Source organism: Eufriesea mexicana, unplaced genomic scaffold (assembly GCF_001483705.2).
Source record: "Eufriesea mexicana isolate 0111107269 unplaced genomic scaffold, ASM148370v2 scaffold794, whole genome shotgun sequence".
NCBI lineage: Eukaryota > Metazoa > Arthropoda > Insecta > Hymenoptera > Apidae > Eufriesea > Eufriesea mexicana.
The window spans coordinates 786725-801548 of NW_016908953.1; the positions used below are offsets into that span (position 1 = coordinate 786725).

The window sequence follows — 14824 nt, forward strand, 5'->3', positions numbered from 1 at the left end:
TAATTTCTTAACTAATTCCAAACATCAGATGAACTTCTGGTATTTTATAGCGTAAACAATAACGACAATATTAACGACTCTGTGTGATATATATCCTCCTGGTAAATTATGGTTTATGGTTGTCCTCAATAGGTATAATAATAGCGAGAATGAAATTTGGTAATAAAAAAGATGGAGACGAATTTCCAAGATTATTGAAGATTCACCGATTACACCACCCTCGTTAATTATGGCATTCGGGTTATACTAAATATTTGCTATATCCTGTTACGAAAAAGACAGAGAACTTTTACTAAACTTTTAATTACAATACTAACGACTCTGTGTGATATATATCCTCCTGGTAAATTATGGTTTATGATTGTTCTCAGTGGGAATATTAATAACGAGAATGAAATTTGGTAATGAAAAGGATGAAGACGAATTTCCAAGATTATTGAAGATTCATCGATTACACCACCCTCGTTAATTATAGCATTCATATTATACTAAATATTCGCTATATCCTGTTAGGAGAAAGACAGAGAACTTTTACTACACTTCTTATCTAATTAAATGAAAATAAATTTGCATTAAACACGCGAAGTCAGCTTGTGCAAAACACGGTATTTACCATGCATTATTTACACATGATGTCGGATATGGAAAATGTTTCTCCTGTTACGTAATCGCATTCCATCGTAGACACTTCGAAGGTAGAAATTAAACATGAAGAAAAACACTGTACTTAATATAATGACACCGTCACATACCGCACGCCAATAATTTCCAGTGCACAGTGTGTACGTACCAGACGTTCTATAAAAATAAAAATGCGCTGACCTGAAACGCTCGTCCCAAACGCAACAATATTTTCGCTAGCCACCTAATACGTTATGTAACATTAGTTTTTACGTTTTTTCTCCATCTTTTTATCTGTTTTTTCCCTCGTGTCACGTACACCATATCTGATCGACACACAGAGATTATGTTTCCCGAGAAATATTTAATACCTCGAGCTCGAAGAAACCGATCCACGTTCGTTTCGCCTGCAACACCGCCAATTTTGTAACAGTAAAAAAATAAAAAAAGATATATATATATATATAAACGTAATAATGGTTACACACACAAAAAAAAAAAAAGAAAAAAGGAAAAAGAGAGGAAAAAAATACACGTAGCGTGGTTTAATTATGAGAAACAACCGCCATACGTGTTTTCGTTTAACAAAGCCTGTTATCAAACAAAATTCTTCGTTTCCTTTCGGGGCACGTTCTCAGGATTAACGCAAATTTCTTTAATTACCGCGATATTACGCGTAACGCAGTTATCGCGGGGAAACAAGGTTAACAATAACGAGAATGCTCGTGCGTGAAATAAAAATCTTCTTATTAATTGTTTTCCGTGCTAAATTTATTCGTAGCCTACGCTGTGAAAATAAAACGCGAGTGTGCTCTCGACCAAGTTCTCCATCCTCCTCTCCGTCGCTCCCGTCCTTTATTATTACCATTTTTTTCTTCGACTATATTTTTTTCCTTCCTTTTTTTTTTCCATTCTTTTTTTAAGTCACCACGAAACGTTGATATAAAGCGAAACGCGGCGCGGCTCCGACGAGCAATAGGAAATCGATAAGTTATTCTATAAACGTTATCAAAGGAATGGTCGATAGATTGGTGCCATTAAAATACAGTCAAAAGCAACGTGGATTCCGATGTTGAAACACTCAAGGGTATATCTTCCACGGCCAACTTTCCTCCCCGAGAAATTTAATTATAAAAACTGACAGGAACCCTCGACAGGGTGCCAGCACCCTTTATCGAAATAGGAAATCGAGGATGCCACGTGGAAATAATGAAAATAGGATTGGTCTCAACCCCTTCTAATTTCTTCCTGCGATTCGGCCACGCCGCCCGGCAAATTCTTTCCTCCTGCGTTTCTTCGCGTAATTAAAAATCATTTTTCTTGCGTGACGAGCACGCGAATACCTTCCTTTCGGAGAAAGGGAACAATGGCGCCCGCTGACACTCGCGGAAGAGCTTCGGAGGTACGTATTTATATTAAGTTTGCAGATATTAATAAAGCTCGTCTGTTGTACGATTACTGACCGAATTAACATTCCATAGGAGAAGGTTAGTATCATATAATATAGGTGACAAAAATATTGGAAGAAAATTACATTGCAATACCTACACGAATTTCTCAAAAATAGATGTATTTTTAAGACGGCATATCTTGGCAAGAAAAAATCGTGCGATTGTAAATTAAATTTGATTTTGTAGAAGAAGATTAGTACTCTCCGAAGCTGTTAACGAAAATATTGGAAAAAAATTACTATCTTTGCAATAATTTTATAAACATCGCAAGAATCCTTTTTCTTTCAAAAAATGCATGAAAAGATTGAAAACATAAACCGTTATTAATCTCTCTTTTCATTATTGATATAATTAATAAATTATAAATAAAAGATAATACACGCAGACATGTGTGTAAAATGTAAAATTTGCATACATTACATAGGTTCAAGCGGCACAGAAAATTTGGAGTATCATTTCGCCACGCCCATTTTTCACGTGAACAGTAAAATTTGCATAGATTTGCACGAAAGAAAAATATGAACGACGATTAATCCTCTTCTACGTCATTAAAGAAAGAATACCTCGTACCGATATATACGTAAAATTGACGTTTCTGCGGTATAATTGATATATCACGTATATTTAACTTTCCTTTCTTAACTTTGATAAAAGAAATAACCGAATATATCTGCGACTGGTTGGAAAACACCTAGATAAGAACGTGGACGAGGCAATAACCGGGGAGCGACAAAAAGATTTCAGAACAAAGACGATCGATGGCTCGCGTCCGCTCGTAATAGGTTGCACAATCAGCCCCGTTCTCTTCTTCGCGAATTACGTGAATCTTTTATATAAAACCTTCCTTTGGAAACAGTTGCATCAAAGTGTCAGCAGAACAGAGTGAAAACTGATTACGTAACACAACGAAGAAACTCAAATTGAACGGACACGACGCCACGATGCATTAAATGCACATTGAAGAATGTTTCTCGTTTCACCAAGGAACGAACACCGAGCACGAAAACCACCGAAATTAAATTAACCCTTAGTGCACGGCTTCGTAATACACAGGAGCAGAGAGTTACTTGCAAAATCGCGCAATCTCGTGAACCTCGTGGCTACCGTTATCTTACTCGAATTAAGATACTGTTACACCGACTAACAGATACCAGTGCCATACCATAATTCTCCTAAAGATTCGTCCAACTACCTCTACGTTTCGTTGAAAAATTCTGTCGATTTCTTCGAACATCCACGATATTTTCTTTCCCAATAACGGTATGTAAAATCCACGATGGATATTAGAAAAATATACGTACATCTCGAAGCAACGTGATGCAAGATTAAACGAGTGTTCTTCTACGTGGTAAATTCATTTTTAATATATTTTTAATACCCTGTTATTTAATTTACATTATAAATTTCGAATAACTCGCGTTGCTTGTTATAAATTATTAGAAACTAGCTATGTAATGGATTTTGGATATCGAAAATGGGTTGACAGATAATTTTGAATGCTTGGAGATCGAGTACGAAACTTTGCAAGCCATTGGAAGACGAAGTGCTGACTTTGTTTCGAGAGAGAAATATTTTTGGGAGTATTTCTCTTCTCTTTCAAGATAACTGACGTCCTGGCAGTATTTTTGCATCGATCTTTATCGATCATAGTTAAAGAAAACAGGAAAGGAAAAGAAACATAGCTATACACGAAAGTGTCTAAGACCCCTTTAGAAGTCAGAGCCACTGACTTTTAAATTACAATGTTAACCCTTTGCACTCGACGATTTTTTGGCTAGAAAAGAGTAGAAATTCAAAGATTCCCTACTAAAAACTTGACGATACTTTTTCGAGCAGTAAATAAAGAATTGTATAATAATAGAATTGTAGAATTATTTGATTTCGATACCTCGTACATTGTTACGTTACATTAAATTTGATATATTAATTAACCCCTTCCCGTGCCATTTAGCTCGACGAAATCCGGGCCCAAACGCGGTAAACAGACCAGATTAATGCTCGAAAACAGTCGCAATACGAGCCAAAATGTAAAAATACGTATGATATGTCCCCGAGCCTGGCCCGTGATGTTCATGTTTGGGCCAATTTTCTGTTCACGAGTCTGACACGTGATATTCACGTTTGACCCGACTTCCTGTTCACGAGTCTGGTACGTGATATTCATGTTTGACCCAAAATCTTCATCACGAGGCAGACTCGTTGAAGTACAGGAAGGGGTTAATATCGATCTTCCAAATTTTATGAAACGATGACAAGCTCACCTCTCGAGTGCAAAGGGTTAATAAATAATAAAAAGTATAATGAATTTAAAAAGTTAGTATCGTCGGTCACCGGTGGCCAGCGTGAGAGTCAAGGTGTTGAAGATGAAGGGAAAAGAGCGGAACGAATGTTGGCATTGAAGATGACCGTCGCGACTAGATAGTAGATACCTGGTAGATTCTAGATAACTCATAGCAATCCTCGCGCGCATTATGTATGCTATAACCTACCTTTTACTTATGCGAATATGTAGTTAACGTTCCATGGACGTTCAATCTGTGTTTTTGGCGATCCTGACCATTGAAGGTTGGCTCACGAAGGACAGAACTGCGGGAGCAGGCAGTGGTGGATTTTGGGGCGGGTCACATTGACATTGGGACTGGATTTTCCTCGAGTCTGCTCACCCTTTCGTAATGCGATCTACTCGCGTGTTTATCGGCCGGGATTGGAACGTGACGCGTATTATTGACAGTGCCGTGTCACGTGCACGCGTCCGTGACAGCCGCGGAACAACAATGCCCGCCGAAAACCCTCTCCCTCGAGCAGCCTTCTCCGGCGACGATCGATAGTTCTGCAAAAGCTCGCGGAGGTCAATTGTCTTGGAAGCGAGGCTGAATCGGGGCTGGATCGGGGCTGATCGAGGCACGATGACGACTCCGCGAGCCTTCGACGTGCCTGAATATTCATGAAACGCTTCGACATTCCGTTGCGTTCCTGCTGCACGTTGTTTTGTACAGTTTGTTCTGATGAATGGGTGCGCGTGCAGCGCACCAGCGCTGCGTTCGAATCAGCCCGACGCGTGAATAAGGGGCGTGGGTGTCCTTAGACCGCGCTGGCTTAATTATTGCGGATCCTTGTTTATTTGCTTAGAATTCGAATTTTTGTTCGACGACTGAGAACTCTTCGTGATTTATTTTCTCTTTTATCGATTTAATTCTTTATTTGTCAGACTTCGACGGTATTTTGGAAATTATTTTCGCAGTTAGTAAGTACGTACATGTGAGTGTCCTTAGGCAGTACTGGCTTAATTATTGCGGATCCTTGTTTATTTGCTTAGAATTCGAATTTTTGTTCGACGACTGAGAACTCTTCGAGATTTATTTTCTCTTTTATCGATTTAATTCTTTATTTGTCAGACTTCGACGGTATTTTGGAAATTATTTTCGCAGTTAGTAAGTACGTACATGTGAGTGTCCTTAGGCAGTACTGGATTAATTATTGCGGATCCTTGTTTATTTGCTTAGAATTCGAATTTTTGTTCGACGACTGAGAACTCTTCGAGATTCCTTTTCTCTTTTATCGATTAATTTTTTTATTTGTCAGATTTTTACAGTATTTTGGAAATTATTTTCGTACCTAGTAAGTACATGTGAGTGTACTTAGACAGTACTGTAATAATTATTGCAGATCCTTGTTTATTTGCTTGGAATTCGAATTTTTGTTCGACGACAGAACTCTTCGAGATACTTTTTCCTTTTTCTTGAATAGATTTTATATTTGTTAAACTTCTACTGTATTTTGGAAATTATTTTCGCACCTAGTTGATTGCTCTCAGACAGTACTAGATTAATTATAGCGGGTTCTTGTTTACTTGTTTGAAATTCGAATATTTCTTTGACGATTAGAGAGTTTCTGAGGTTCTTTCCGTTAATTTTTGATTAAATTATTATTTATTTTATTCCTATGGTATTTTGGAAATTATTTTGGGACTTGGTAAGTAGGCGTGTGTATCCTTAGTCCACAATGAATTAATTATCACGAATCCTGGTTTATTTTTTTAAAATTCGAATTTTTCTTCGAGGACTGGAAAGCCTTCGAGGCTCTTTTCCCCTTTTGTTGATTAAATTTTTATTTATTGGACTTCTACAGTATTTTGGAAATTATTTTAGTACGATGTATGTTTGTGCAAAAGAAATTTATATATAGGAATTTGCGAGTTTAATTATGTGGAAGCTTCTGACGGTAATTGTAGACCAAAAGGAAGGGTCAACAATAGACTTTTACATCCGAAAAACCACTATGTATATACTTTAATAAATAAATAAGAATACTACCCTGTAACCTCCATCACGAAAAATATGATACATCAAAGATGCAATAAATCTTAAATTTATAGGACAAGAAAATAAAATAAAACAAACGAAAGAAGAATAAATTTCCACCTAATCTAACACCAAAGAAAGCACCACGAATAAATAACGTTTTCGTCTACGCGCACTACGCGGTTATAATGTTAAAACGAAGAAGAGAGAAACAATAGGAACGAATTCGAATGAAATATAGCTCCCCAAGGAAGTCGGTTTATGAAACTTGGGGTGATTTATAAAACTAACGTGTTCCAAGGCGACTTTTGCTTTGATTCGAGTGAAATACGAGCCTTAATTATTACGCGAGGATTTCTTTGCAAATATTTTCGCCAGACACACCAATGGCGGAAAATGATCCAAGGGGGTGCAAGCTTTCCCTTTTGCTTTCCTACCATTACGCACCAGTTCGCGAACGAGAAGTTTTTGCTCGTTTCCCTATCCCGACGTTTCTTTCTGAATTAAAGCCTACACTTGACACGGTTATTACTTTTCATTTTAATAACCCGTCACTCCTCGCCGCGGTTATTATATTCGACACTCGGATTTCTCTGCAAACGTAAATTACAGGCCTGCGCGACCTTATTAAAGTAATTATTTGTTTAGCACTCGCGGAGAACGCGCTCGAGTTGATTAGATGCCAGAAATCAAGGTACACAGCGTCGAAGATACGGGTGCAAATGAAATTCCAGATTATCCGAATCGTTTACGAAGACGTGGACTAAATAAAGAAACAAGAATCGGTACTAAATATATCTTGAAATATTACACCACTGGGTCATCGAAATATCATTACCCATGGAATTAACGTGGGCAATCAATCTACCGTGTCAAACATATTTCTGACATTTTCGGGACTGTGAACATCGACGATTTTGCCCTTTACTTCGCCTATAATTGGAAACGTTTCTAAAAGATAGATCCATAGGTCCCCAGCCACTCTTTTGGTAAATCGTCTTTCAGCAATTGCCCCGTGCCTAAAAATATTTCTCCGGAATTTAAACCCAATATTCCGACAATTGAAATGAATCGAGATTAATCGAGCTTAATCGAGATATCGGTTTACACACGCCATTTATTCAGAAACGTGCACGATTACGATTATTATATATTTCTGTTCAGTATTATAATTGTTAAGTCGAATCAGAAATAAAGGAAGACGATAAGGTATAATAGTCTGTATAAGAAGAATAACGTGTTTAATAAACTGAGACCCATATGATATCGGATTAGTTCCCTTCCAGGAAGCTACCTTTAAATGTATGATAATTTATGGGGAAACGGATGTGAAAGATCGTACGAGGATCTATACAGCGATCTGTCGGTTAGCATAACTATAGAACACAATTAACGTTTTAGAATATCCGATGGCGATTGTTCTATAAACAAATTCACGTAATTCTCGCGGATTAAGTCGGGCCAAACGAATGTAAAACGACCGAATTCTTCGTTAATTTTTCAACAAAACCGACGCCATGTTAATTCCGTTTACGTAATACCTAATCATCGGCGAATCCTTATACGAGCATAAACGTATCGAATACCTGAGAGAAAATTAAATTAATATTTAACGAATGAGTCAGATTAAAACCTTGAGCTTAGAAAATAATACGAATGAACGCGAAGACACGTGAACACCTAAGAACGACGGACAATCGATGCGAGGATTATAGATTGGAATATATAAAAGCAGGAAAAATAAATTTCAATTAATTTCAAATAATTTCAATTATAATTTCAGACTAAACGACTGGCCGCAGACTAAAGCCACGTCCAATTATTTACAACGACGCGATTATTCGGAAAAAGTTCGAACACGAATGGAAGAGACCGCGAGAGAAAACCACGAGAATGCCAGCAGCGACGCAATGGTGGCCCATCAACGTCGAGCATTGTGGCCGGATAAAGAGCATGGTTAAAGTTAAATTAAAGGCTCCTCACCGGTCATCCTGGGTGACAGTAATGTCAGGCGGGGGCGCAGAAGGCGAGGCACCGTCTGGAGCATCCAGTTTGCCGGCTTTTTCCCTCGCTGTTCCCTTGTCTTTAAAACGGTCCAACGAAACGCTGGAGAATCACGCGACCACCACGATCAGCCAGGTGATTCTTCACACCAACGACATCTCGACGTTCGTCGACCGATCCCAACCTCTGTCCTCGATACTACCTTCCAAGTCGATGGAGATCCTAAGAATACTCCTCGCGAACACGATCGATCCGTATTTCTCGAAACTTAATCCTGGTCAGACGAATCGAAAGCACAGGGATCCATAAGCATAATTTCCACCACGTCGCTCGCCACGATTCTTTCCACTATTCCTTGTCCTCGACGCGCCCTCGATCCTCCGCGATACCCTCCACCATTCCACTCGCGCCAAATCCGCCTGCAATCTTGCGATCCGCTGCTATAATCTCCCTCGTATTCCGGATTTTCGATGAAACCGTATCAACCGAAATTCTCAGCCACTTTGCGAGATCCGAGCACTGGAACAGCTCGTCCAGGACGATCCTCCGAGTTAAGGTCTACCTAATCTCTAGACCCAGGATACGCTGGAATCCTAGACGAGAACCCGGAGAAACCTCGGAGACTTGGAGTTCTCCCTCTTGCTCCTCGTGAGACGCACCCTCGTGGATGAGCCACGGGCCGTTGGCTCGATTATTAGATTTATCACGGAATACCGTGCTCCCTCTGAACCCAGTTGACTCGTCGACTCGTTTCTTGGGTGAAAGCGAATAGGCAATTATCCTTGGCAACGTAGGCTAGCAGGCCTAGGCGGCTGGCCGTGTACTCGATCGGGTGCGCCCTCGTAAACACTGTAGGAAGAGCAGAGAACCGCTATGGGGCGCGTTCCAGTGCCGTGGATCGGAGAGCGATCATCGATGCCACACGGTCCTCGATCAGAGGCGGTCGGCAGAGGCGGTGAGCCGCGCGAGCGACAGTGCGAGCCTTGGGTGCCACGGACACAGGCTTGGGTGCTCGCGGACTCCGGTTTTCCTCTGCTCACGGGTCACCGGTCCACCTGGATTTCGGTATGCGCGTTCGCCTTCCAAACGGGTTCCAACAGCCGGCTCGTTCCTCGTGCTGATCTACGCGCCACTTTTTCGCCACCGCGGTGAAACGATCGTTAAGATCGAGCAGCGAGATTATCTCTCAGAGGCCACGATCCGGAGCCTGTCTGTCGCGGCTGTTCGCGAGGATCGACGGATGATCTTCGACTTCTAGGGGATGGTCGGGCGAATTTCCTCGAAGCTGACGAAGATGGATAACTCCAGGTGTGTCCTTATCGATAATCGAGATCCAGAGAGAGAGTGTATTTTCCACGGTGACTTTCCGAGGATTTCCCGCGGCACGTTGGACCAATCACTGATCGAGCAAGCGATCACCGATGGATGACTGGCGCGAAAGTTTCTCGCCTAGCGAAGTCTAGCTGGAGACTCGATGCAGGTTGGACTGGAGGTTAGACCGTGGTTCGCGGGCTCCTTACTCCAGGGTACAGGGTGGTTGGAGAGCGAGGATTCGCGCAGCGGGAGAGCAATTGCGTCAGAGCGACGAGGTGCGAGGAAGCCGCTGCATCCGACGCGTGTACGGCGGAGGTCCAAGGGTACGCGCTCGCCCCTGTTGTTTTACTCACGCCTCTCGAGTGCTGCGAAAAGAGACTGGAGCGGGAGAGGGAGAGAGAGGGCGGCGCGCACGTGCAGTGCCGGAAAGGCCACGCTCTTTTCTTTCTTATCCCGAAAATCGATCGTTAAGACACGCTGCATTGGATGACAGACAACCGGGGACACGCGTGCACCGGCGACCATGGGACAGGCACACTATAGATACACCGCACTGCTTCGGAGCTCGTCGTTGCGCCAAACTTTCGAGTCGTGCTCCGATTCGATCCGTCCTATCCTCCTTTTTCTAGCCTTCGCTCTCGCTCTGTCGCTGTCTCTCTCGCTCCGCCGTGTCGCTCCGTTACGCGGTCTTCGTCTATCCCACGAACGCGTCCGCTACATGTCCGCGAGGCAACGTACTTCCTCCCGCAGGAAACGCGGATGGGAAACGCCGGGATTGGAATGCGATTCGCGGGTGCAGTCCGGTATTAATCGCAACACTCGCCAGCCACCACGATATACTCGAGAAGACTGGAGTCTCTCTCGGTAGGTGAGGCCCCCCTTCTTTCTCTCTTGTACGCTTTCAGTGTTGTACCGAGTGCCTCGTGGCCACCGGCGAGTCCCTCGATCGCGTGCCACGCGAGTCTGCCCGAACGCCCAGGGTGGGGGTACCCGGCGTGAAAATCGATGGGGGTTCGTTTTGAATTTTATTCGGACGTCCACGGCTGATGAACGGTAAGAAACGAAGGGACGAACTGCCGGGTGGATAAATCGAATTACGCAGGGGATAATGACGATCGATTCGGTAGACTGGAGTAGATAAAGGGGTGTAATCGAGGAATGATTTATGAAGCGAGAGATTGGAACGGGAGTGAAATTAGTTTGGCGTGTTTAGCGAATCGTGGGAAGTTTATGGGCTTCAATGGTGAGATTTGTTTGGGAATACCGAAGTATTTTCGTGAGGGTGGGTTTGATTTTTACGAAGAAAAATTTCATATATCGCGATGCGTTATTTGTCTCGGAGAATAATAGGAAACGATGGTTTTACGAAGGAATAAATTTTGGAAATTATTTGCAATAATATTACTGGATAATTCGTGTACAATTTGAAAATTGCCTTGGAGAAGATTCGAAATAAAATTTGGTAATTTCGAGATAAAAATTGCTGTTTCGATAACGGACGTTTATCGATTAAGAAAGAAAAAAGCGGACGTCAAAGGTTTTCCGTTACCGGCCATTACGCGTAACCTACACCACGCTCCACTACCGTAGCGCTCATCAAACCCTTTATGATCGCCTATAAACCCGAAGAATAAAAAATTTACATGCCAAGAAAGCCACAGGTTTCGACGCCTTGCTACGTCCCTGCGATCGAAGTCTTTCTCTCTCTTTCGTTCCCTCTCCCTTCAACTCGCGCCACGTTACTCTCTCCGTCCTTCCTCGTCGCACCAGAGAACCTCTCTCTGTCCGTTAACTCCTATGCCTGTCCCACTCTCACGCCCGTCTCCTTCCGATATCTCCGTCCTTCTCTATCCTTCTCCGTTGCACTTAGACAGCGCTCGACTCGGCTCGGTTCGTAAATTCTCGGCACGATTACGAGATGGCAGGGCGCGATGGTGGGGAGGGAAGGTTGCGACGAGCGAGAGGGTCGGCTTACCGTGCGAGTCGGACAAGGACGGAAGCATCATGAAAGAAACGGAGCGAGTGAGTAAGCGTACGAGAAAGAATGCGGAGTGAGTAAATGTACGCCAGGTGGCGTTGGTGTGCAGGAGACGGCGAACGCCAGAGAAAGTGAGTAAGTGAATGGTCGCGAGAGGGAGTACGAGGGTACGAAAAATAGGGAAAAGAGAAAATACGGTCTGTACGATGGACAGAAAGGGATAAAGATAGGGAAAAGGAAAAAGAAAAAAATGGAAGCGGGGTAAAGAGACAGGAAAGACGGTAGTATAATGGTAAAAGTGCCGTAACGTGGAAAGAGAAGGAAGATATCTGCACGCATAGAAAGGGATAAATAGGAAGAAAACGAAAAGGGAGTGAAAAGGGTGAAAGACAAAGTGAGATGGATGACACGTGCAGGAGGGAAGATAGAAGACAGACAGGACGGAGATAGAAGTACATTAAAGCGTAATGAAAGAGAAACACGAGGAACAGGGAAACGGGGAGCGAGAGAGAGGAGAGAGAGAGAGAGAGAGAGAGAGAGAGAAGAGGGGGGATAGAGTGGCGGCGAGCACAGAGAGACGGAATACTTAAAACGCAGCCACACCCGTGGTTAGTCGGCAAATTTTTCTGTTTACGTGCATGGGAGACCAGAAACCGTGAAGCGCGAACTCGCGACCGCACGTGGGCTTCGCACCGACCATCCGCAAAAGTATCTCGACGAGGAACGGGATACGAAATCTAGCGCGAAATGTTGAAGGTAGAACGACTCTCGGAAGAACGTTTTTGCTCGGTTATCTGTGCCAACAGCGATAATTGAGCGTGTTCGACTCGACGCTGAACCTACCGCGACCGGTCATATGACCGGTGGATGGAAAAATAGCCGGGGAATGTGAACGCTTTGCTGACCAGTAATTTCGAATCGAAATCGGCCAGAGAATTTTCCATATGTAAATATAAAACAAAAATATCGAAATAAACCTGAAATACGTAAACGACGAATAAACAAAGTTGGTAAAATGGGAAAAATTGACACGAAATTCATTCAAATACGTAAATTCTCTAGTAATCGAACATTTTACCTTCTTCCTTAACGATAACTGGGCAATTTATTTTCAACGTAAGGGGCCAAGCATCGATCAATTGCCTGTCATTAAAATTTTAATAAGTTCGGTATTGGAATTAATCCACCTCGCATGTATACCTCCGAATGTTTAATGAAAATAAAAATAAATAACGAAACAGAACTCGTGCACACATTTTTGGGGTTATTTATCATGCATGTAAAAACTGACGTAAAAATTCCAACCTCGTACCAAGCGATGCGATATTTTTTTATACTATGAACAAACAAACAGGAGCCTCTTCAACCCTTAATATCGATCATTCTAGGACAGTGGGTAAAACGAGCTACTCGATACGCGTCCACGACGAAGGAGCAAGGGAGAGAGAGAATGGACGCATTAAACCGATGCAGTGAAAATTTGCTTTTTCTTTCCACAGTGATTGAATTTCATTAAAAGTAGATTATCTAATACATTCGCCGTCACAATGTGTCCCGACGCACGTACACCTCGAAGGAACGAGGTTACACGATTAATGAGAATTTCCGTGGTTCGAGGGACACAAAGAGAGAAAACTGCGACCGTAACCCTGGTACAGAACGATTTATGAGCCTGCTCCGCGTGTGTGTGATATATACCGTGATCGTGAAGTTGCAAAATCTGTTCGACCGATATTGCACTCCTCCATATTTGCATCCTCCACGTATTTCGTATTAAAGTGCACTAATCGTTTCCTAACTCTTCCACAAAGTTGTCATATACTGGGTGAGACGATCGCGACGTTCGTCTGCCAAATATGCTAATTAATTACGCAATAAAAAAATGTAGATTTATTTGAAATATTAAAATGTGAACCCATTGCATACTAAAAATCGATGTTAATTAATATATCAAATTTAAAATTACCCAGCGATGCGCGGAACGTCGAAGTAAAATAATTCTACGTCTTAATTTGCATACGATTTTTTATTCACCGTTTTAAAAATATCGTCGACTTTATGACAGAAAGTCTTCGAATTACTATTTTGTTGCAACGAAAAAATCGCCGAGTGCAAAGGTCCATTATTAGGTTATCCATTTCCACCGAGTGTTTTGGCGCGAAAATTTGAAAAATTTGCGAAACGAAGTAGAACGAAGCGGAATTGTTATTCCAAGATGCGTTAAAATTGCGGATACGTTTCTCGTTTCACCCGAGTTGTATTTTTCTTCGTATCAAGAGTATAATAAACGAAAAATTACCATATTTCCACGATTAGTATACTCGCAATCGGTATACTCTATACGGTTTCTACAAAATTCAATGGATTCGGCTAAAAAGCAACGCAATTACCATACATTTGCAAATTTGTAAAAGATTCGATCAAGCCTTGTGTGCGTAATTCCACAAAATTGCGCATTATTAACCGAACGTTCGCCATAATCGAATTACTATCCCGACCGATAATTTGAGCTTCGAAACATCTATAATAAGCCGTGTATAATATCATTATGGCTTGCCACCGCGAAAATTTGGCAAAAATCGCGTTTCAACAATCCCGGATGTCGAGGGTAGCAGACGCGGAAAAATGGCGAGACTTTTTCGCACACCCGGTACACGTGCAACGTCTCCGTAGATATACGTGCCACGATCGATTTCTATCTCGGCAGCTTCTTCGCGTAAAACGAATTCGGTATGATATTGAAAACAAGAGGTAAAAGGTGGAAAGAGACGAAGGTGGCCGGTGAGATTGCCGGTGAAACGCAGGCGCGTATTACAATGGAAATCCGCCCTAATTGCGATAAAGCAGGCGATCAGTTGATGACTGGATCTACGAGGTGATTTTCAGGAACGATTTATTACGGAAACGCGGTGAAGTCCACGGATGAAATTACAAATGCTGAATTATGATTACAATAACTGGAATTTATGGGCATCGCCGGCGCGCTCCAAAACACAGGCACGTGAATTTATAGTGTACCGAGAGTTACGAGAGCTGCATTTGCAATGTAAATCTTATGTGAAATTAAGGCAAACCAACCGGGCCGGAAGCCGTTTAAATAAATCAGCCTGTGTCGTTTGTTCGACACAAAACTGACTCCTCCCCGCCCTTTTTGC

At 42.2% G+C, this 14824-nt stretch overlaps 1 protein-coding gene across 3 annotated transcripts in view; it reads right to left on the bottom strand.

Annotated features, from left to right (window-relative positions):
* The window catches only part of LOC108546822 (rap guanine nucleotide exchange factor 2), a 265110-nt gene that overhangs the window by 226582 nt on the left and 23704 nt on the right, over window positions 1-14824 (bottom strand). The window contains exon 1 of one of the 3 annotated variants that reach the window (XM_017899090.1): window positions 8357-8475. The exons of the other annotated variants lie outside the window; for them this stretch is intronic. The gene's annotated coding sequence lies outside the window, so the exon portion shown is untranslated. Of the gene's footprint in view, window positions 1-8356; window positions 8476-14824 lie in introns of those variants that run through there. 3 annotated transcript variants of the gene reach the window in all.